At 44.3% G+C, this 24,134-nt stretch overlaps 1 protein-coding gene and 1 pseudogene across 1 annotated transcript in view; one reads left to right on the top strand and one right to left on the bottom strand.

Annotated features, from left to right (window-relative positions):
* Nucleotides 1–24,134, top strand: part of LOC130026619 (polypeptide N-acetylgalactosaminyltransferase 12-like) — a 187,894-nt gene that overhangs the window by 128,186 nt on the left and 35,574 nt on the right. The window lies entirely within an intron of this gene.
* On the bottom strand, nucleotides 20,991–21,146 carry LOC130026769 (uncharacterized; annotated as a pseudogene).

Here is a 24,134-nt window from a genome sequence, read left to right as displayed (position 1 = left end):
GTCTCTTTGCCAGGAGCCCAAGAGCGTAACAAGGCCATCAAGGAGAGAAAAACTAACATTTCCCTGATAGTCTGGTCTGGGAAATGACGCCCTTCGTTCTACAGAGTTTCACACCAGAAAATTCCCAACATCTTCACTGAGCCACATGGCGAAAACCAAAGGAGACATATGGGCTTTACCTGGAACTTGGGAGTCAACATCCTAGACCAATCAATGCCCTCAACCCCACATAAAAAGATCAATTCCAGAGTCAGTTTGGCGGGGACCGCACATTGTAGATGCAAGAGAGAAATAGTCACAGGCTAGGAAACAGCAGAGACCCGATGAGGCCCGCATGGGATCCTCACACTCCGCACTGCGCTGACAGGAAGCTCCTGGAACACGTCCAAGGCAAGGCTGACTGCTCAGTGGGATACCAAGCAGGTCCTCTCTTCTGCCAACACTCTCTGGGACCCCTGTGTCTTCCTGAGTGTGGTGAGTCTAGGGCATGATACCTGCAGCTGTGAGAGTCGTGGGGTTCAGGGACCTTGCAAAAGGGTCCGTTCCTGGGGCAGGGGAGGGGGCATGTGGAGGGCTTCTTCCTTCCAGTCCCCACCCAACACTAGCCCACAGTTGGAAATTTGGTGCCTGAGCCCCCAGGGTCACAAGGTACTTCCCCAGAGGCTAGTAAATACATGTCATCTTGCACTTCCTGAAAGTCACAGGGTAGGTGGAAGGCTCCTCTTAGGGCAGAAAGGTGGCAGGGTGAGGGGAGTGCTGGACATGTGCCAGCCCTGCCCTCCGGCAGCTAATGAAAGTATCGGCCCTTGAGCGCAGTTCCTGACCTCCCAAAGAACACCAGACTCCCACTCTGTTCTTCCAAGACTGTGGTGAGCCACCCAGGAGATACACGTATAATACTATGAGTATTTTACCTGTCATATCATGTCACGGATACCCAGGCCTGGCCATTTTGAAGATGAGAAACCAGGCCAGTTTAGTGAGCCCACGTGGCCTGAGGCCTTCATCTTCTTTAGGAGTTCCTGGCAGGCAGGTGTCCATCCCATTCCGATCTGGGGTAGGGAGACCTCCCGGTCTTCAGGACTTGTCTGGACACTGAGAGCAGGGCCCAGGCTGTGGTCAGTCATTGCAGATCTGCAGATCCCTGGTTGTCCATAGCAGAGACCATTTCCAGTTCTCCCTTGGCCAACGTGCCTGAAACAACAATTTTATTTTTTGTCCAAATTTGAAATCCTTGAATGTTAAAAGTCGGTAAAGGGATATTCCTGATAACCTTTCAGTATCTATATTGTAAACCTTAAAAAGGGAGACAGAGAGAGACAGAGAGAGAGAGAAAGAGAGAGAGAGAAAAGAAAGGCAGAGACAGAGACAGAGACAGAAACAAACAGAGAGAAAGATAGATAACAAAAAACATCTTCCAAAAAGACTGACCTGAATATCTGGAGAAAACCCAAGTGCCTGAGAATGGATGACTGGTTAAAAAACTTTGGTATATCTACACAATTGAATACAATGCTGCTGTTAGAAAGGATGAATTCATGAAATTTGCATACAAATGATACTACATGTAAAGTACCATGCTAAGTGAAATGAGTCAGAAAGAGAGGGACAGACATAGAAAGATTGCATTCATCTGTAGATTATCTAGAAACAAAATAGGAGACTAACACCCAAGAATAGTCGCGATAAGTACCAGGAAGTTTGCTCCATGACTTGGAGGCCAGCCACACATGCTGGAGGAAAAGGTAGCTCAGATAGAGAAGGGAGCACCAAGTAAAGGGTGTTGGGAGGATCCTCCCAGGATGGGAGATACATGCAGAAAGTAGACTATAGACCGAACATGATTAACAATCAATGCCTCTTTTGCAAACCACAACACCCAATAAGAGAGAACAAAAGTGAATGCCCTGCCACGGAGCCAGGGTGGGGTGGGGGGAAGGGGGGTGGGAGGGATACTGGGATCTGTGGTGGTGTAAAATGGGCACTGGTGGAGGGATGGGTCTCAGTCATTGTATAACTGAAATCCAAACAAAAAAATTGTAAGTCTATAACTGTACTTTATGGAGTTTTACGAATAAACATTAAAAAAAAAGGCTGGCCTGGGTGGAGAGGTGGGGGGGGGGGTGTTGGGAGGAAACTGGAAACATTGGAGGTGGGAAATGTACACTGGTGGAGGGAGGGGTGAACAACGATGACTGGAGCCTAATCATGAACAGCTTTGTAAGGTTCTATCTCACATCGATTTAATAAAAATAAATTTTAAGAGGAGAACGGCTTATATTTGGATTTATAGAATTAGATGTGTAGTACATTTTCTGAGGTAAAGTCCAGAGCTCAGCTGAGGCGCTAGGATCATTATAGAATTGGGGAGATGTGATGCTAGACTTGAGTTTGGAAAGAGTCCATGATGGGTAGATCAGTGGTTCAAATGTGTCCTGCTTTGAGCACCATTCAACATGTCATTACTCAATTTTTTAAAAAAAATGATTATTTCATTGACTTTAAGGGGAAACTCTGTATGGGCATTTATAAATGGCAAACAAATTTCATTTGCATTAGATATGGAAGTGGGAAAATGCTGCAGGGAACCTGCAGAGGCCTCTCAGGGTACAGAGATGGGGGTGGGGGACAGGTCCAAGGGACCTTCCCTAGTGGCAGTTTGTGATTGAAAGGTACAGGCAGTTACTGGCCATTAGAAGGTAGGGGGAGTGGTCAGCTCAGCTCTTTCAGCTCACATTCTGTTTTGAACACGTCCTCCCGTCACATCTTACTGAGTAAGTTTCTTTCAAGAAAACTATCTTGCAGGATTAGAGAGGTAGTCCAGAGGGTAGGGCATTTGCCTTGTGGACCAGCCAATTCAGATGTGACCCCGGGCACCCCATATGACCCCGAAGCACCAGCAGGAGTCGTCCCTGAGTACAGAGCCAGGAGTGAGGCCTGAGCAACACTGGGTATGTCCCTCCAAAAATGTCCAAGTATAGCAAAAAGAGGAGGGGGAAGAGTGGGAGGGGCGGTTCTGATTGTAGTGGGACTCACTGGAGCATTTGGGAATTTCACACGCACCATTGTAAAGTGGTATTCCTTTTGGGACGCAATATAGCAAAATCAACGGTAAGTTAAAATTTTATTTTGAAAAACATAAAAGAGGCCGGGAGATAGTAGAGCGGGAAGGGCACTTGGGCTATCTGACTTCAGTCTCTGGCGTCCCATAGAGGCCCTTGAGCATGGCTGGGAATAATCCCTGCTGTGGTTCCAAAACCAAAGAAGCAAACAAACAAGGAAATGTAATATATCAAAAGCTAGAACAGGTGGTGAGGTGTCTGCTTTGCATACTTCTATCCTGGGTGGATTCCTGGTACCTCCTATGGATCCTTGAGCACCATTAGGGGTGATCCCTGAGCACAGGACAGGAGACAGGGTCCCCAGTCAAGGGAGGTCTCATCTCTCAGGCCGCTGGAGCAAGACCATGGGGGCCTGTGCAGGGGACAGATTGCCCAGGCGCTGCCAGCCTTGGGCCTGGGAGTCGGTGCTTGACATCCACATCCCTCGACCCAGAGCAGGATGCCCTGGCTGCCTGTCCTCACTCCCAGCTTTGCGCCCACAGGTGGGACTGCAGGACAAACAGGTGAGTGTCTGCGGCAGCAAGAGGAGTAGGTTCTCGGCCTCCCGCAGTAGGACGTGGCCTCTGACCAGCGTCGGTCTCTGAGAATGAGCAGGAGGAGGAGCAGGTGCTACTGCAGAGCCAGCGCCGGATCGGCTGCAAGGGGAGTGAACCAGGACAAGATGGATATGGAGAAATGACAGAAGGTGCCGGGGGAGACCCACTGTGAGGGGAGGAGCCCGCCAGGGGTGGTGGGAGGAAGGACAGGCCAGGACGCCACCCACTATAATGTATCAAAATCTAGAAGAGGCTAGAGGGGTTGTGGGGGTGCGGACTGGCCCTCACTGCACACAGAGGGTCCTAGTACCGGGGAGGCTGCCGGGTCGAGGTAGGGGGAGGCCCATCTCTTAGGCCTTGGTAGAAACACCCCCAGGGGGATGTGCAGGGGACAGGTTACCCCATGTACTGTTTTCCTTGGGCCTGTGTGTGAGTGTCTGGGCCCTGAATGTTGTGGCTGGGATTTGGACAGCCTTCGGCCCAGTCACATGACATAGATGTGCATGCAAGACCAGAAGGTTCAGTGTCTGTAGCCTGGAATGCTTCTGCTGGTACCAAAAGCAGCACACAGCTGCAACCCCACACCTGAATGACCCCCTCATGTGGGCTCCAAGTTTGAGCATGTGCTGAGGCACAAGGAGCTCATGGACCAGCTGCAACAGGTGCTAACAAGGCAGCAGGCCCTGCTGGAGGCCAACTTCAGGGAGCTGAGGGAAACCCAGGTGAGGGGGTGGGCAGGGGCTCAGGGACAGGAAGGCGCATCAGGCCCTAGACCTGCCTACTCACCTGGTGCCTTCATCTTTAGGGGATCCTCAGTCCTGAAATCAGGAGCAACTGAGCCCCAGGCCTTGCTGGAATTCCAAGGGTACCCTGAAGAGGGTGATTGGTGCGGTGAGTCTCCAGGAGGGAGAAGTTCCTGATGGGGATCTGGAGGTGTGGCTATATTGGAGGTGGAGCCAGGCAGTACCCATGAGATGCCTCCACCTTCCTTGCTTGGCTGAGACCCTGGAGTACCCCATAGTCAATCCAGTGTCGAAGAACACGGAGTTGGAGGTGAACATAGTGGAGGTTTGTGAGACCATTACCTCTATGGAACTCGAGGTGATGGTCATGAAGGACAAGCTGGTGGCATGTGAGAAGACTAAGGATCTGGATGACTAAGGTCTGAGACTAAGGTCTGGGGTCCAGACCCGGGGAGTGGGATCATGGTTTGTGTGAATAACCCAGAGAGACCCTCCTGTTCCTGTCTGTGAGGAACAGGAGGCCGCAGACCTCAGATCAGGATCCTGTAATGACCTGCCCCCAAATAACCAGAATCCAGCTCGTCAGCTTGAGTTCAGCTGGCAAGCTTGTTCACCATTAATCCACATTTTCTACCCTGATGATGTACCCTGTGTTCTTCAATTCCAACTAATCTAGCCCTGATCCAGTTCTTCCCACCCTCCACCTTCCTCTCTCCTCTGCGCTCTTCCACTTTCCCTCAGCACTAGACCCTAGGAATCAAGGGGACAGAAAGGTCCCCCAACACTAGACCGCAGGGATCAGTGGGACAAAAATGTCTCCTACCTCTAGGCACCAGGCATGTTGGGAGCAGAAATTTAAACTGGGCCACACTCCAATCTCAGTCATGATAGCTCCAAAAGCCAAACAAGGGCTTGAGGTGGGAGCTCTCCCTCCCCAGTACACAGTCCTGTTTCTCCATATGGCAGCCCTGAAGCTAATGGGGGCTAGAAACATCAGAGCAACCAGTTCTAGACACTCTTTGGGGGCTGGTTGGGCACTAATTATTTGAGGAGAAGAGAGAGGAAGGAGGCATGCTGGGTCACTCTCTGACAGTCACTGTCCTATTTCCAAGCTTGTTTCAATGAATGGATCCATCCCAGGCCGTGTGGGTATGTGTCTCGGCGAGGTGTGTCCTGCCAGCAGTTGGCAGTTGCTTCTAGATTGTGGGTGGCCCTTGCCATGGGATTCACCATGTCTAGAGCCTGCAATCTGCATGCCCCTGAGTACGATGTCAATGACCCCAGGAGAGTACCTCTAAGATTTGGAGTGGTAACATTCAAAATATGGTGGTGGGAAGGTACGATGGTGGTGGAATTGGTGTTTGCATATTAAATGTAATAAATTATTGTCAACAACTTTATGAAAACAAAATAAGATTTGCAAAAAATTCAATAAAATATAAAGCATGAAAAGAGAACAGAAAAATCAAAGATACACCAATCTAATGCATTTTTTTTCCTAGAGGTATTTTTTTATTTTATTTTTTTTACAGTAGTAGATTTACAATTTTTTGTACTTTGGTTTCAATTATACAATGATCAGATACCCATCCCTCCACCAGTGCCCATTTTCCACCACCATGGATAATATCCCTCCCACCCCCATCCTCCCATCTCCCCTGTCTCTGTGGCAGGGCAATTGCCTGTGTTCTCTCTCTCCTTTTGGGTGTTGTGGTCTGCAAAAGAGGCATTGAGTGGCAAACATGTTCAGTCCATAGTCTACTTTCGACATGCATGTCCCCTCCTGGGAGGATCCTCCAAACATCCTTTATTTGGTGCTCCCTTCTCTATCTGAACTGCCCTTTCCTCTAGGATACCTGGCTGGCCTCTAAGTTATGGAGTAATCCTCCTGGTGCTGATCTCAGATATTCTTGGATATTAATCTCATACTTTGTTACTTTATATCCGCCAGATGAATGCAATCTTTCTATGTCTATCCCTCTCTTTCTGACTCATTTCGCTTAGCATGATTCTTTCCATATTGTACCACTTGTATGTAAATTTCATGACTTCATCTTTTCTAAGAGCTACATAGTACTCCATTGTGTAGATGTACCAAAGTTTCTTTAACCAGTCATCTGTTCTTGGGCATTCAGGTTTCTTCCAGTTTCTGGCTATTGTAAAGAGTGCTGCAATGAACAAACAAGTGCAGATGTCACTTCGACTATACATTTTTGCCTCTCTGGGATATATTCCCAGGAGTGGTATTGCTGGGTCAAATGGGAGCTCAATTTCTAATTTTTTGAGAATCGTCCATACTGTTTTCCAGAAGGGCTGAACCAGTGGACATTCCCACCAATAGTGAAAGAGTGTCCCTTTCTCGCCACATCCACGCCAGCATCGGTTGCTTTTGTTCTTTTGAATGTGGGCCAGTCTCTGAGGTGTGAGATGGTATCTCATTGTGGTTTTGATCTGCATCTCCCTGATGATTAATGATGTAGAGCATTTTCTCATGTGCTTTTTTGCCATTCGGATTTCTTCTTTGAGAAAGTTTCTGTTCATTTCATTGCCCCATTTTTGGATGGGGTTGGATGTTTTCTTCTTGTGGAGTTTAACCAGTATTTTGTATATCCTGGATATCAACCCCTTGTCAGATGTGTATTCGGTGAATATCCTTTCCCATTCTGTAGACTGTCTTTGTATTTTGGTCACTGTTTCTTTGGAGGTGCAGAAGCTTCTTAGTTTAAGATAGTCCCATTTATCTATCTCTGTTTTCACTTGCTCGGCCAGTGGCGTGGCATCTTTGAAGATACCATTAGCTTCAATGTCATGGAGGGTTTTGCCAACGTTATCTTCAATGCACCTTATGGTTTCTGGTCTGATGTTGAGGTCTTTAATCCATTTTGATCTTACTTTCGTACATGGTGTTAGGCAGAGTTCTGAGCCTATTTTTTTGCATGTAGCCGTCCAGTGATGCCAACACAATTTATTAAACAGGCTTTCCTTACTCCACTTCACATTACTTGCACCTTTATCAAAGATTAGATGAGCATATGATTGAGGAGAGATGTCAGTGTATTCAACCCTGTTCCATTGGTCTGCAGTTCTGCCTTTGTTCCAGTACCATGCTGTTTTAATTATTACTGCTTTGTAGTAGAGTTTGAAGTTCGGGAGGTTGATTCCTCCCATTTTCTTTTTCCCAAGAATTGCTTTAGCTATTCGTGGGGGCTTATTGTTCCATATAAATTTCAGGAGTGTTTGCTCCATTTCTATGAAGAATGTCATGGGTATCCTTATAGGGATTGCATTGAATTTATACAGTGCTTTCGGTAGTATTGCCATTTTGACAATGTTAAGTCTCCCGACCCATGAGCAGGGGATATCTTTCCATTTCCTCATGTCCTCTTTTATTTCCTGAAGTAGCGTTTTGTAGTTTCTTTGTACAGGTCCTTTACTTCCTTAGTTAAGCTGATTCCTAGGTACTTGATTTTCTGGGGCACAATTGTGAACGGGATTGTTTTTTTCATGTTGCTTTCTTCTCTCTCACTGTTTGCGTATAGGAAACCCATGGACTTTTGCGTATTGATTTTATAACCTGCAAATTTACTATACGAGCCTATTGTTTCTAGGAGTTTTTTGGTGGAGGTTATTGGGTTCTCTAAGTAGAGTATCATATCATCTGCGAATAGTGAGAGCTTGATTTCTTCCTTTCCTACCTGAATGCCCTTAATATCTTTTTCCTGCCTAATCGCTATTGCAAATACTTCCAGTACTATATTGAACAGCAGTGGAGAGAGTGGGCATCCCTGTCTCGTCCCTGATCTTAGAGGGAAGGCTCTCAGTTTTTTCCCATTGAGGATGATGCTTGCTGTAGGCTTGTGGTAGATGGCTTTAATTATGTTGAGGAAGGTCCCCTCTATACCCATTTTGGCTAGGGTTTTCATCATAAAGGGGTGCTGGATCTTATCAAATGCTTTCTCTGCATCTATTGATGTGATCGTATGTGTTTTATCTTTTCTTTTGTTGATATGGTGGATTATGTTGATTGATTTCCGAATGTTAAACCATCCTTGCATCCCTGGGATGAATCCTACTTGGTCATGGTGTATGATCTTTTTGATGAGTAGTTGGATTCTATTTGCTAGTAGTTTGTTGAGGATCTTTGCATCTGTGTTCATCAGGGATATCGGCCTGTAATTCTCTTTCTTTGTGGTATCTCTGTCTGCTTTTGGTATCAGTGTGATATTTGCTTCGTAGAAACTGTTCGGAAGTGTTTTTGATATTTCAATTTCGTGGAAAAGCTTAAAAAGCTTGGGAGTAAGTCCTCTTTAAAGATTTGGAAGAATTCACTAGTGAATCCATCCGGGCCAGGACTTTTGTGCTTGGGGAGACTTTTTATTACCATTTCAATTTCCTTGATGGTGATAGGTCTGTTCAGGTATTCCAGGTCTGCTTGGTTCAGCCTTGGGAGTCTGTAGGAGTCTAGGAATTTATCCATTTCCTCGAGGTTTTGATGTTCCGTGGCATAAAGCTTCTCAAAGTACTCCCTGAGGATCCTCTGAATTTCTGTGGTTTCTGTTGTAATGACCCCCTTTTCATCTCTGATTCGATTTATTAGGGTTTTCTCTCTCCCTTTCTTTGTGAGTTTTGCTAGAGGCTTATCGATCTTGTTAATTTTCTCAAAGAACCAGCTTTTGGTTTCATTGATCTTTCGGATTGTTTTTTGTGTTTCCATCTCGTTAATCTCTTCTCTGAGTTTTATTATTTCCTTTCTCCTGTTCGGGTTGTGCTCCTTTTTTTGGTCCTTCTCCAAGCTCTTAAGCTGTGAGGTTAGGTTACTTTTTTTTTTTCCCTTTATTTTATTTTATTTTTTTTAAAGTTGTAGATTTACAATTTTTTGTGCTTTGGTTTCAATTATACAATGATCAGATACCCATCCCTCCACCAGTGCCCATTTTCCACCACCATGGATAATATCCCTCCCACCCCCATCCCCCCATCCCCCCGTCTCTGTGGCAGGGCAATCCCCTGTGTTCTCTCTCTCCTTTTGGGTGTTGTGGTCTGCAAAAGAGGCATTGAGTGGCAAACATGTTCAGTCCATAGTCTACTTTCGACATGCATCTCCCCTCCTGGGAGGATCCTCCAAACACCCTTTATTTGGTGCTCCCTTCTCTATCTGAGCTGCCCTTTCCTCTAGGATACCCAGCTGGCCTCTAAGTTATGGAGTAATCCTCCTGGTGCTGATCTCAGCTATTCTTGGGTATTAATCTCATACTTTGTTACTTTATATCCCCCAGATGAATGCAATCTTTCTATGTCTATCCCTCTCTTTCTGACTCATTTCGCTTAGCATGATACTTTCCATATTGTACCACTTGTATGTAAATTTCATGACTTCATCTTTTCTAAGAGCTACATAGTACTCCATTGTGTAGATGTACCAAAGTTTCTTTAACCAGTCATCTGTTCTTGGGCATTCAGGTTTCTTCCAGTTTCTGGCTATTGTAAAGAGGGCTGCAATGAACAAACAAGTGCAGATGTCACTTCGACTATACATTTTTGCCTCTCTGGGATATATTCCCAGGAGTGGTATTGCTGGGTCAAATGGGAGCTCAATTTCTAATTTTTTGAGAATCGTCCATACTGTTTTCCAGAAGGGCTGAACCAGTGGACATTCCCACCAATAGTGAAAGAGTGTCCCTTTCTCGCCACATCCACGCCAGCATCGGTTGCTTTTGTTCTTTTGAATGTGGGCCAGTCTCTGAGGTGTGAGATGGTATCTCATTGTGGTTTTGATCTGCATCTCCCTGATGATTAATGATGTAGAGCATTTTCTCATGTGCTTTTTTGCCATTCGGATTTCTTCTTTGAGAAAGTTTCTGTTCATTTCATTGCCCCATTTTTGGATGGGGTTGGATGTTTTCTTCTTGTGGAGTTTAACCAGTATTTTGTATATCCTGGATATCAACCCCTTGTCAGATGTGTATTCGGTGAATATCCTTTCCCATTCTGTAGACTGTCTTTGTATTTTGGTCACTGTTTCTTTGGAGGTGCAGAAGCTTCTTAGTTTAAGATAGTCCCATTTATCTATCTCTGTTTTCACTTGCTCGGCCAGTGGCGTGGCATCTTTGAAGATACCATTAGCTTCAATGTCATGGAGGGTTTTGCCAACTTTATCTTCAATGTACCTTATGGTTTCTGGTCTGATGTTGAGGTCTTTAATCCATTTTGATCTTACTTTTGTACATGGTGTTAGGCAGAGTTCTGAGCCTATTTTTTTGCATGTAGCCGTCCAGTGATGCCAACACAATTTATTAAAGAGGCTTTCCTTACTCCACTTCACATTACTTGCACCTTTATCAAAGATTAGATGAGCATATGATTGAGGAGAGATGTCAGTGTATTCAACCCTGTTCCATTGGTCTGCAGTTCTGCCTTTGTTCCAGTACCATGCTGTTTTAATTATTACTGCTTTGTAGTACAGTTTGAAGTTCGGGAGGTTGATTCCTCCCATTTTCTTTTTCCCAAGAATTGCTTTAGCTATTCGTGGGGGCTTATTGTTCCATATAAATTTCAAGAGTGTTTGCTCCATTTCTTTGAAGAATGTCATGGGTATCCTTATAGGGATTGCATTGAATTTATACAATGCTTTCGGTAGTATTGCCATTTTGACAATGTTAAGTCTCCCGACCCATGAGCAGGGGATATCTTTCCATTTCCTCATGTCCTCTTTTATTTCCTGAAGTAGCGTTTTGTAGTTTTCTTTGTACAGGTCCTTTACTTCCTTAGTTAAGCTGATTCCTAGGTACTTGATTTTCTGGGGCACAATTGTGAATGGGATTGTTTTTTTCATGTTGCTTTCTTCTCTCTCACTGTTTGCGTATAGGAAAGCCATGGACTTTTGCGTATTGATTTTATAACCTGCAACTTTACTATACGAGTCTATTGTTTCTAAGAGTTTTTTGGTGGAAGTTATTGGGTTCTCTAAGTAGAGTATCATATCATCTGCGAATAGTGAGAGCTTGATTTCTTCCTTTCCTACCTGAATGCCCTTAATATCTTTTTCCTGCCTAATCGCTATTGCAAATACTTCCAGTACTATATTGAACAGCAGTGGAGAGAGTGGGCATCCCTGTCTCGTCCCTGATCTTAGAGGGAAGGCTCTCAGTTTTTTCCCATTGAGGATGATGCTTGCTGTAGGCTTGTGGTAGATGGCTTTAATTATGTTGAGGAAGGTCCCCTCTATACCCATTTTGGCTAGGGTTTTCATCATAAAGGGGTGCTGGATCTTATCAAATGCTTTCTCTGCATCTATTGATGTGATCGTATGTGTTTTATCTTTTCTTTTGTTGATATGGTGGATTATGTTGATTGATTTCCGAATGTTAAACCATCCTTGCATCCCTGGGATGAATCCTACTTGGTCATGGTGTATGATCTTTTTGATGAGTAGTTGGATTCTATTTGCTAGTAGTTTGTTGAGGATCTTTGCATCTGTGTTCATCAGGGATATCGGCCTGTAATTCTCTTTCTTTGTGGTATCTCTGTCTGCTTTTGGTATCAGTGTGATATTTGCTTCGTAGAAACTGTTTGGAAGTGTTTTTGATATTTCAATTTCGTGGAAAAGCTTAAAGAGTATTGGGAGTAAGTCCTCTTTAAAGATTTGGAAGAATTCACTAGTGAATCCATCCGGGCCAGGACTTTTGTGCTTGGGGAGACTTTTTATTACCATTTCAATTTCCTTGATGGTGATAGGTCTGTTCAGGTATTCCAGGTCTGCTTGGTTCAGCCTTGGGAGTCTGTAGGAGTCTAGGAATTTATCCATTTCCTCGAGGTTTTGATGTTCCGTGGCATAAAGCTTCTCAAAGTACTCCCTGAGGATCCTCTGAATTTCTGTGGTTTCTGTTGTAATGACCCCCTTTTCATCTCTGATTCGATTTATTAGGGTTTTCTCTCTCCCTTTCTTTGTGAGTTTTGCTAGAGGCTTATCGATCTTGTTAATTTTCTCAAAGAACCAGCTTTTGGTTTCATTGATCTTTCGGATTGTTTTTTGTGTTTCCATCTCGTTAATCTCTTCTCTGAGTTTTATTATTTCCTTTCTCCTGTTCGGGTTGTGCTCCTTTTTTTGGTCCTTCTCCAAGCTCTTAAGCTGTGAGGTTAGGTTACTTTTTTTTTTTTCCCTTTATTTTATTTTATTTTTTTTAAAGTTGTAGATTTACAATTTTTTGTGCTTTGGTTTCAATTATACAATGATCAGATACCCATCCCTCCACCAGTGCCCATTTTCCACCACCATGGATAATATCCCTCCCACCCCCATCCCCCCATCCCCCCGTCTCTGTGGCAGGGCAATCCCCTGTGTTCTCTCTCTCCTTTTGGGTGTTGTGGTCTGCAAAAGAGGCATTGAGTGGCAAACATGTTCAGTCCATAGTCTACTTTCGACATGCATCTCCCCTCCTGGGAGGATCCTCCAAACACCCTTTATTTGGTGCTCCCTTCTCTATCTGAGCTGCCCTTTCCTCTAGGATACCCAGCTGGCCTCTAAGTTATGGAGTAATCCTCCTGGTGCTGATCTCAGCTATTCTTGGGTATTAATCTCATACTTTGTTACTTTATATCCCCCAGATGAATGCAATCTTTCTATGTCTATCCCTCTCTTTCTGACTCATTTCGCTTAGCATGATACTTTCCATATTGTACCACTTGTATGTAAATTTCATGACTTCATCTTTTCTAAGAGCTACATAGTACTCCATTGTGTAGATGTACCAAAGTTTCTTTAACCAGTCATCTGTTCTTGGGCATTCAGGTTTCTTCCAGTTTCTGGCTATTGTAAAGAGGGCTGCAATGAACAAACAAGTGCAGATGTCACTTCGACTATACATTTTTGCCTCTCTGGGATATATTCCCAGGAGTGGTATTGCTGGGTCAAATGGGAGCTCAATTTCTAATTTTTTGAGAATCGTCCATACTGTTTTCCAGAAGGGCTGAACCAGTGGACATTCCCACCAACAGTGAAGGAGTGTCCCTTTCTCGCCACATCCACGCCAGCATCGGTTGCTTTTGTTCTTTTGAATGTGGGCCAGTCTCTGAGGTGTGAGATGGTATCTCATTGTGGTTTTGATCTGCATCTCCCTGATGATTAATGATGTAGAGCATTTTCTCATGTGCTTTTTTGCCATTCGGATTTCTTCTTTGAGAAAGTTTCTGTTCATTTCATTGCCCCATTTTTGGATGGGGTTGGATGTTTTCTTCTTGTGGAGTTTAACCAGTATTTTGTATATCCTGGATATCAACCCCTTGTCAGATGTGTATTCGGTGAATATCCTTTCCCATTCTGTAGACTGTCTTTGTATTTTGGTCACTGTTTCTTTGGAGGTGCAGAAGCTTCTTAGTTTAAGATAGTCCCATTTATCTATCTCTGTTTTCACTTGCTCGGCCAGTGGCGTGGCATCTTTGAAGATACCATTAGCTTCAATGTCATGGAGGGTTTTGCCAACTTTATCTTCAATGTACCTTATGGTTTCTGGTCTGATGTTGAGGTCTTTAATCCATTTTGATCTTACTTTTGTACATGGTGTTAGGCAGAGTTCTGAGCCTATTTTTTTGCATGTAGCCGTCCAGTGATGCCAACACAATTTATTAAAGAGGCTTTCCTTACTCCACTTCACATTACTTGCACCTTTATCAAAGATTAGATGAGCATATGATTGAGGAGAGATGTCAGTGTATTCAACCCTGTTCCATTGGTCTGCAGTTCTGCCTTTGTTCCAGTACCATGCTGTTTTAATTATTACTGCTTTGTAGTACAGTTTGAAGTTCGGGAGGTTGATTCCTCCCATTTTCTTTTTCCCAAGAATTGCTTTAGCTATTCGTGGGGGCTTATTGTTCCATATAAATTTCAAGAGTGTTTGCTCCATTTCTTTGAAGAATGTCATGGGTATCCTTATAGGGATTGCATTGAATTTATACAATGCTTTCGGTAGTATTGCCATTTTGACAATGTTAAGTCTCCCGACCCATGAGCAGGGGATATCTTTCCATTTCCTCATGTCCTCTTTTATTTCCTGAAGTAGCGTTTTGTAGTTTTCTTTGTACAGGTCCTTTACTTCCTTAGTTAAGCTGATTCCTAGGTACTTGATTTTCTGGGGCACAATTGTGAATGGGATTGTTTTTTTCATGTTGCTTTCTTCTCTCTCACTGTTTGCGTATAGGAAAGCCATGGACTTTTGCGTATTGATTTTATAACCTGCAACTTTACTATACGAGTCTATTGTTTCTAAGAGTTTTTTGGTGGAAGTTATTGGGTTCTCTAAGTAGAGTATCATATCATCTGCGAATAGTGAGAGCTTGATTTCTTCCTTTCCTACCTGAATGCCCTTAATATCTTTTTCCTGCCTAATCGCTATTGCAAATACTTCCAGTACTATATTGAACAGCAGTGGAGAGAGTGGGCATCCCTGTCTCGTCCCTGATCTTAGAGGGAAGGCTCTCAGTTTTTTCCCATTGAGGATGATGCTTGCTGTAGGCTTGTGGTAGATGGCTTTAATTATGTTGAGGAAGGTCCCCTCTATACCCATTTTGGCTAGGGTTTTCATCATAAAGGGGTGCTGGATCTTATCAAATGCTTTCTCTGCATCTATTGATGTGATCGTATGTGTTTTATCTTTTCTTTTGTTGATATGGTGGATTATGTTGATTGATTTCCGAATGTTAAACCATCCTTGCATCCCTGGGATGAATCCTACTTGGTCATGGTGTATGATCTTTTTGATGAGTAGTTGGATTCTATTTGCTAGTAGTTTGTTGAGGATCTTTGCATCTGTGTTCATCAGGGATATCGGCCTGTAATTCTCTTTCTTTGTGGTATCTCTGTCTGCTTTTGGTATCAGTGTGATATTTGCTTCGTAGAAACTGTTTGGAAGTGTTTTTGATATTTCAATTTCGTGGAAAAGCTTAAAGAGTATTGGGAGTAAGTCCTCTTTAAAGATTTGGAAGAATTCACTAGTGAATCCATCCGGGCCAGGACTTTTGTGCTTGGGGAGACTTTTTATTACCATTTCAATTTCCTTGATGGTGATAGGTCTGTTCAGGTATTCCAGGTCTGCTTGGTTCAGCCTTGGGAGTCTGTAGGAGTCTAGGAATTTATCCATTTCCTCGAGGTTTTGATGTTCCGTGGCATAAAGCTTCTCAAAGTACTCCCTGAGGATCCTCTGAATTTCTGTGGTTTCTGTTGTAATGACCCCCTTTTCATCTCTGATTCGATTTATTAGGGTTTTCTCTCTCCCTTTCTTTGTGAGTTTTGCTAGAGGCTTATCGATCTTGTTAATTTTCTCAAAGAACCAGCTTTTGGTTTCATTGATCTTTCGGATTGTTTTTTGTGTTTCCATCTCGTTAATCTCTTCTCTGAGTTTTATTATTTCCTTTCTCCTGTTCGGGTTGTGCTCCTTTTTTTGGTCCTTCTCCAAGCTCTTAAGCTGTGAGGTTAGGTTACTTTTTTTTTTTTTTCCCTTTATTTTATTTTATTTTTTTTAAAGTTGTAGATTTACAATTTTTTGTGCTTTGGTTTCAATTATACAATGATCAGATACCCATCCCTCCACCAGTGCCCATTTTCCACCACCATGGATAATATCCCTCCCACCCCCATCCCCCCATCCCCCCGTCTCTGTGGCAGGGCAATCCCCTGTGTTCTCTCTCTCCTTTTGGGTGTTGTGGTCTGCAAAAGAGGCATTGAGTGGCAAACATGTTCAGTCCATAGTCTACTTTCGACATGCATCTCCCCTCCTGGGAGGATCCTCCAAACACCCTTTATTTGGTGCTCCCTTCTCTATCTGAGCTGCCCTTTCCTCTAGGATACCCAGCTGGCCTCTAAGTTATGGAGTAATCCTCCTGGTGCTGATCTCAGCTATTCTTGGGTATTAATCTCATACTTTGTTACTTTATATCCCCCAGATGAATGCAATCTTTCTATGTCTATCCCTCTCTTTCTGACTCATTTCGCTTAGCATGATACTTTCCATATTGTACCACTTGTATGTAAATTTCATGACTTCATCTTTTCTAAGAGCTACATAGTACTCCATTGTGTAGATGTACCAAAGTTTCTTTAACCAGTCATCTGTTCTTGGGCATTCAGGTTTCTTCCAGTTTCTGGCTATTGTAAAGAGGGCTGCAATGAACAAACAAGTGCAGATGTCACTTCGACTATACATTTTTGCCTCTCTGGGATATATTCCCAGGAGTGGTATTGCTGGGTCAAATGGGAGCTCAATTTCTAATTTTTTGAGAATCGTCCATACTGTTTTCCAGAAGGGCTGAACCAGTGGACATTCCCACCAACAGTGAAGGAGTGTCCCTTTCTCGCCACATCCACGCCAGCATCGGTTGCTTTTGTTCTTTTGAATGTGGGCCAGTCTCTGAGGTGTGAGATGGTATCTCATTGTGGTTTTGATCTGCATCTCCCTGATGATTAATGATGTAGAGCATTTTCTCATGTGCTTTTTTGCCATTCGGATTTCTTCTTTGAGAAAGTTTCTGTTCATTTCATTGCCCCATTTTTGGATGGGGTTGGATGTTTTCTTCTTGTGGAGTTTAACCAGTATTTTGTATATCCTGGATATCAACCCCTTGTCAGATGTGTATTCGGTGAATATCCTTTCCCATTCTGTAGACTGTCTTTGTATTTTGGTCACTGTTTCTTTGGAGGTGCAGAAGCTTCTTAGTTTAAGATAGTCCCATTTATCTATCTCTGTTTTCACTTGCTCGGCCAGTGGCGTGGCATCTTTGAAGATACCATTAGCTTCAATGTCATGGAGGGTTTTGCCAACTTTATCTTCAATGTACCTTATGGTTTCTGGTCTGATGTTGAGGTCTTTAATCCATTTTGATCTTACTTTTGTACATGGTGTTAGGCAGAGTTCTGAGCCTATTTTTTTGCATGTAGCCGTCCAGTGATGCCAACACAATTTATTAAAGAGGCTTTCCTTACTCCACTTCACATTACTTGCACCTTTATCAAAGATTAGATGAGCATATGATTGAGGAGAGATGTCAGTGTATTCAACCCTGTTCCATTGGTCTGCAGTTCTGCCTTTGTTCCAGTACCATGCTGTTTTAATTATTACTGCTTTGTAGTACAGTTTGAAGTTCGGGAGGTTGATTCCTCCCATTTTCTTTTTCCCAAGAATTGCTTTAGCTATTCGTGGGGGCTTATTGTTCCATATAAATTTCAAGAGTGTTTGCTCCATTTCTTTGAAGAATGTCATGGGTATCCTTATAGGGATTGCATTGAATTTATACAATGCTTTCGGTAGTATTGCCATTTTGACAATGTTAAGTCTCCCGACCCATGAGCAGGGGATATCTTTCCATTTCCTCATGTCCTCTTTTATTTCCTGAAGTAGCGTTTTGTAGTTTTCTTTGTACAGGTCCTTTACTTCCTTAGTTAAGCTGATTCCTAGGTACTTGATTTTCTGGGGCACAATTGTGAATGGGATTGTTTTTTTCATGTTGCTTTCTTCTCTCTCACTGTTTGCGTATAGGAAAGCCATGGACTTTTGCGTATTGATTTTATAACCTGCAACTTTACTATACGAGTCTATTGTTTCTAAGAGTTTTTTGGTGGAAGTTATTGGGTTCTCTAAGTAGAGTATCATATCATCTGCGAATAGTGAGAGCTTGATTTCTTCCTTTCCTACCTGAATGCCCTTAATATCTTTTTCCTGCCTAATCGCTATTGCAAATACTTCCAGTACTATATTGAACAGCAGTGGAGAGAGTGGGCATCCCTGTCTCGTCCCTGATCTTAGAGGGAAGGCTCTCAGTTTTTTCCCATTGAGGATGATGCTTGCTGTAGGCTTGTGGTAGATGGCTTTAATTATGTTGAGGAAGGTCCCCTCTATACCCATTTTGGCTAGGGTTTTCATCATAAAGGGGTGCTGGATCTTATCAAATGCTTTCTCTGCATCTATTGATGTGATCGTATGTGTTTTATCTTTTCTTTTGTTGATATGGTGGATTATGTTGATTGATTTCCGAATGTTAAACCATCCTTGCATCCCTGGGATGAATCCTACTTGGTCATGGTGTATGATCTTTTTGATGAGTAGTTGGATTCTATTTGCTAGTAGTTTGTTGAGGATCTTTGCATCTGTGTTCATCAGGGATATCGGCCTGTAATTCTCTTTCTTTGTGGTATCTCTGTCTGCTTTTGGTATCAGTGTGATATTTGCTTCGTAGAAACTGTTTGGAAGTGTTTTTGATATTTCAATTTCGTGGAAAAGCTTAAAGAGTATTGGGAGTAAGTCCTCTTTAAAGATTTGGAAGAATTCACTAGTGAATCCATCCGGGCCAGGACTTTTGTGCTTGGGGAGACTTTTTATTACCATTTCAATTTCCTTGATGGTGATAGGTCTGTTCAGGTATTCCAGGTCTTCTTGGTTCAGCCTTGGGAGTCTGTAGGAGTCTAGGAATTTATCCATTTCCTCGAGGTTTTGATGTTCCGTGGCATAAAGCTTCTCAAAGTACTCCCTGAGGATCCTCTGAATTTCTGTGGTTTCTGTTGTAATGACCCCCTTTTCATTTCTGATTCGGTTTATTAGGGTTTTCTCTCTCCCTTTCTTTGTGAGTTTTGCTAGAGGCTTATCGATCTTGTTAATTTTCTCAAAGAACCAGCTCTTGGTTTCATTGATCTTTCGGATTGTTTTTTGGGTTTCCATCTCGTTAATCTCTGCTCTGAGTTTTATTATTTCCTTTCTCCTGTTCGGGTTGTGCTCCTTTTTTTGGTCCTTCTCCAAGCTCTTAAGCTGTGAGGTTAGGTTACTTATGTGTGCTCGCTCCTCCTTCCTGAGGGAATGCTTGTAGAGCTATAAACTTTCCTCTTAACACAGCCTTTGCTGTGTCCCATAAGTTTTGGTAACTCGTGTTCTCATTTTCATTCGTTTCTAGGAATCTTTTGATTTCCTCTTTGATTTCCTGTCTAATCCACTCGTTGTTCAATAGTGCACTGTTTAATTTCCAGGTGTTTGATTTAGTTTTCTGTTTTTGTGTGTGATTTACTTCTAATTTCAGCGCATTATGGTCTGAGAAGATTGTTGATACAATCTCTACCTTCTTAATTTTATGGAGGCATGTTTTGTGGCTCAGCATGTGGTCTATCTTGGAGAATGTTCCATGTACGCTTGAGAAGAATGTATATTCAGCTTTTTGTGGATGAAGTGTCCTGTATATATCTACTAAGTCCCTTTCTTCCATTGTTTCCCTCAAATGAAGTATATCCTTGCTAAGATTGAGTCTGGTTGATCTATCAAGAGGTGACAAAGTAGTTCTAATTTGTTTTTTTTTAAAAAAAAAAAAAGCAATGGCGTCTAAGCTACTAAGATAGCCCACCGAATGGGAAAAATTATTTACCCAATACCTAGGTGATGAAAGGCTAATATCCAAGTTATATAGCACATTGGTAGAACTTTACAAAAAAATATCTCCCAACCCCATCAAAGAAATGCAGAGAGGAATAATGAACAGAAACTTCGTCAAAGAAGAAATTCAAGGACTGGAGCAATAGTACAGTGGTAGGTTGTTGTTTTGCACGTGGCTGATCTGGGTTTGATCCCCGCCATCCTACGGGCTACACCCGCCTTGGAACCCCAAGTGTTCTGTGAGAACCAGAAGGCAGTGTCCTTCCTAAAGACACCCCATGCACACCCCATCCTCCCTTTCACCTAGAGGTGGAAATCACACCCAGATCCAAGAGAGACCTGAGCCAACAACCCGTCAAAGACAAATTGTGTTGGCAGAAGATCAGACAGACTGTGATGCCCGTGAGGTAAGGAGGCTGCAGACACCCATCCCAGGGCACGAAGTGACCTGCCTGAAAGTGATGTGTTCCCCCCAAGAGTCAGAAATGGTTCAACAGAATTCTTACTCATCTGTAATACGTCTTTTACCTACCCTGTCAAAATCATATTCATTTACCCCAACCTTGTCTTTCTTCCCTCTTCCTTCCCGCCCTTCTCCTCTCCCCCTCCTCCTTCCTGCCCCCTCCCTTCTCCCCTCCTCTGCCCCTTCCCACTGAGGAATGGGGCTATGGGACTATGAGGCTCTGCGGCTACATAAAGCAATTGCAAACGTGCCCCCATGACAGGGATGCTGCCCACTAGGAGTGGCGAGATGACCCAAACAGAACAACATTGAGACTCGTACTCTGCAAGTAAAGAAGTTACACAGTCTCCAAGGAAGCTCAGCTAGAGAAGAGCGCACCAAATCAAGGGTGCTGGGAGGATCCTCCCAGGGTGGGAGAAGCATGCTGAAAGTAGACTATAGACCAAACATGACTACCACTCAGTGCCTCTATTGCAAACCACAGCGCACAAATGGGGAGAGAGAGAACAAGGGGGAATGCACTGCCAAAGAGGCAGGGTGGGAAAGGCAGTTGGGGGGGTGGGAGGGATGCTGGGACCCGTGGTGGTGCAGGATGGGTGCTGGTACAGGAATGGGTACTTGATCATTGTGTGACTGAAACCCAAGCACAAAAATTTATAAGTCTACAATTTTACCTCATGGAGTTTCACTAATAAAAATTAATAAAAAGAAAATTCTTGGATTAAAAAAAAAGGTACACAGCCTCCAGCACATCCATATGTGCAGGAGCAAACTCAAAACATAAAATAATAACCCAATTAAAAAATAAATCCGAATAAATAAATTTCAATTTTTAATATGAACAGATACTACACTTGATCTTAGCCAAAAGGCCGAGAAGCTCCGGGGGATGGAGTGATAGCACAGTGGTAGGGTGGTCACCTTACAAGCGGCCAACATGGCCGACCCAAGTTCGATTCCTCCACCCCTCTGGGAGAGCCCGGCAAGCTACTGAGAGTGACTTGCCCGCACGGCAGAGCCTGGCAAGCTCCCCGTGACGTATTCGATATGCCAGACACAGTAACAACAAAATCTCCAATGGAGACGTTACTGGGCCCGCTTGAGCAAATCGACGATCACCGCGAGTGCCTTTAATTTTTACCTTTCCCTTTTAATATGAAAATTAAGAGATCATGGAGTCTCACCATGCTTCGTGCTTGTCCCTATCCTTCCCCGAGCGCACGCGCCCCTACCCAGTTTTTCCAGAGGGATTCAGGGGTTCATTCTTATGGTCTTTATCCGGATGCCACTCAGGTTGGAAACTGCTCCTGAACTGTTCAGTGGTTCTGAGCAAGAGATTTAGTCCACTGCTTCTTGCAAGTCAGAGGATGGGGTCCCATCGAATAAGCAGAAAGGCTGGGGTCGCGAAAGTTAGAGTGGGTTTTCACATCAAAATCTAGAGTCACAAAAGTTAGATGTGGGTTTTCACATCATAATCCCAGGGACTGTGCCATCTGGGCAATTGGTAGCCACTGGGACCCTTTGTTAGTCATGAGTGTCACCCCTGAATGGGGACCTGGAGGTAGATAGTTTGTTTACCTCTGTGGCACAGCGAGAGATCAGAGCCCCCTGCCTCAGAGACAGGTATGCCCAGACCTCTGCCAATGTCCCTACCCTGGGTCAGGGCACCTAGAGCCTGGTGCCATTTCTCAGGCACTAAGAGGATCAACCTCTATGCCTCTGGAGCCCTACTGCTGATTTTTTTAGGTTATTTGTTTTTCTTTTTTTCACTTCTAAATGCTCATTCTTCCAGGAGGTCTGGTGCCCAGCCTCAACCAAGAGCTGGAGCAGAGCCTCTGAGGCTCTCTTTCAGTCCTCTTAGGCTTCTTACACTAGGACCTTATCATTTACAGACTGCAGGATGGTACATTCCAGGGCTCCAACGAGGATTTTCTTAAGTCCAGAGCCAGGGTCTTCCTGAAGAAGGTGGCCGAGTTTTTGAATCCTTGGGCAACGGGTCCACAGTGACTGAGGTTTCCTTCTGTCTCTGGATCCTTTGGCCCAAAGGCAAACGGGTCTGCTTCCTGGAACAATTTGCAAAGGGGGAAGCATATCTTTTGAGGTTCAGGCCAGTCAATCATTGGGCACTAGAGGAAAACAGACTCAAGAGAGTGGAAGGGCTGGGTACCACAAGGTGACCAGCAGGACCGACCACACTACTCGGCGCAGGTCATGACTTCTGAACTGAGGGCAATGGGTTGCTCCCAGTTGAGCTGCATCCCACCACTATTCCTGCCTCCCACACCTGCGCAGTATCTTTCCCTATCCCTAGCCACACCTCACGGTCTACCTGATATTATCGCTGTCTCTGGAGGCTCACTCCTAGCATGAGTTTACCAGCAGAGGGGCATGATACTGCCATTAGAGAGCGCCTGGAGAGGGTATTTTCCAAAGGGGGAATCCACAGTGTCAAGGTGGACATTTATTTGCGCTTCTAGCTCTGTCTGGAGATCTAATGCCAATAAGATACTAAAGTGAGGAACAGAGAGAACCTTGTTTTCCATATGGAACCCCCAGCATCTGCTGAGACCATGGATTCTCGTGTCCAGCAAAAGCAGGGAAGGGCTGCACCTCCGATACCTTCAACGAGCTCTGCTTCCTATGTTGCCCTGTCTTGGGGGTCATGGGGCCCACTGTTTCCACGAGGCTTTTCTTGGGAGTGTAGGTACCAAGTTACCCTGCCTTCCCTGCCTGCCTGGGGACTCCCTGTGACTCTGTCAGACTGTCCAAGTGGTCCTGATGTCAGTAGCCATTTCTGGAAGCTAACCAACTTTGAATGTCTACCACTCCCATTCATAGAGGGTCACAACATGTCTGGTGTCTTATTGGCACTTTGTTCTCTCCTGCAGCATGTCATGGCCCCCTGGGGCAATGATCTGGGGCCTGCCTTCTGCCCCTCCGCATCCTCCACCCCTGACTCCTGCTCCTGCTCTGGCTCCCCTCTTACTCCCCGCCCCTTGTCTGCCCTGCCAGTTCGCACCTCCTCTAGACCAAGGGCACACTGGAGGTGCTGGGGTCTGGCCTTAACCACTCCACCGGGGTAGTGCTGTCTCCACTGGAGGTGCTGGGGCCTGGCCTTAACCACTCCACTGGGGTAGTGCTGTCTCCACTGGAGGTGCTGGGGCCTGGCGTTAACCACTCCACTGGGGTAGTGCTGTCTCTACTGGATGAGTGGCAGTGCCATCCAGCTGCCATGCTCTCTGACAACTCCTCCAGTGCACCAGGTGCCACTGCTTGGGTGTTGCTCTTTTTCCTTTTGGTCTTGTCTTGCTTTCTCCCCTGCTTGGTAGTGAGTTTTATTGTTTCACAAATGAGAATTGCAGCACTAATATAACTTTGAGTTTTGAACGACTATGATCACATACATATTTTGCCAAAATTTCTGCCTAAAACTAACTAAAAACCAAGAAGCTGGGACTGGAGTGATAGCACAGTGAGTAGGGTGTTTGCCTTGCATACGACTGACCTGGATTTGATTCCCAGAATCCCATATGGTTTCCTGAGTACCACCAGGAGTAATTCCTGAGTGCATGAGCCAGGAGTAACCCCTGGGCATCGCGGGGTGTGACCCATAAAGGAAAAAAAGGCACATTTTGGCAAGTGGGAGAACATGATGAGATAATAGTGCTAATGGAATGAATAGTTCCTAAGTCTGAACACCGCACAAGGCGAGAGATCAGTTTTACAGCAGATCTGATGGGCGACGGGGTATTAGCAAGCAGCTGACAGGAGAGTATGGAACAAGAAATGACCAAGGTTTCTTGGTGCAGAGAAGGATCTGGAGCATATCAATAATGTAGGAAAATTTGGGAGATTTTCCCTGGTTTCTAAGT

This window comes from Sorex fumeus, unplaced genomic scaffold (assembly GCF_029834395.1).
Source record: "Sorex fumeus unplaced genomic scaffold, SorFum_2.1 ptg000034l, whole genome shotgun sequence".
Lineage (NCBI taxonomy): Eukaryota > Metazoa > Chordata > Mammalia > Eulipotyphla > Soricidae > Sorex > Sorex fumeus.
The sequence above is the reverse complement of the archived record's forward strand: the minus strand, read 5'-3'. Positions and strand labels throughout refer to the sequence as shown.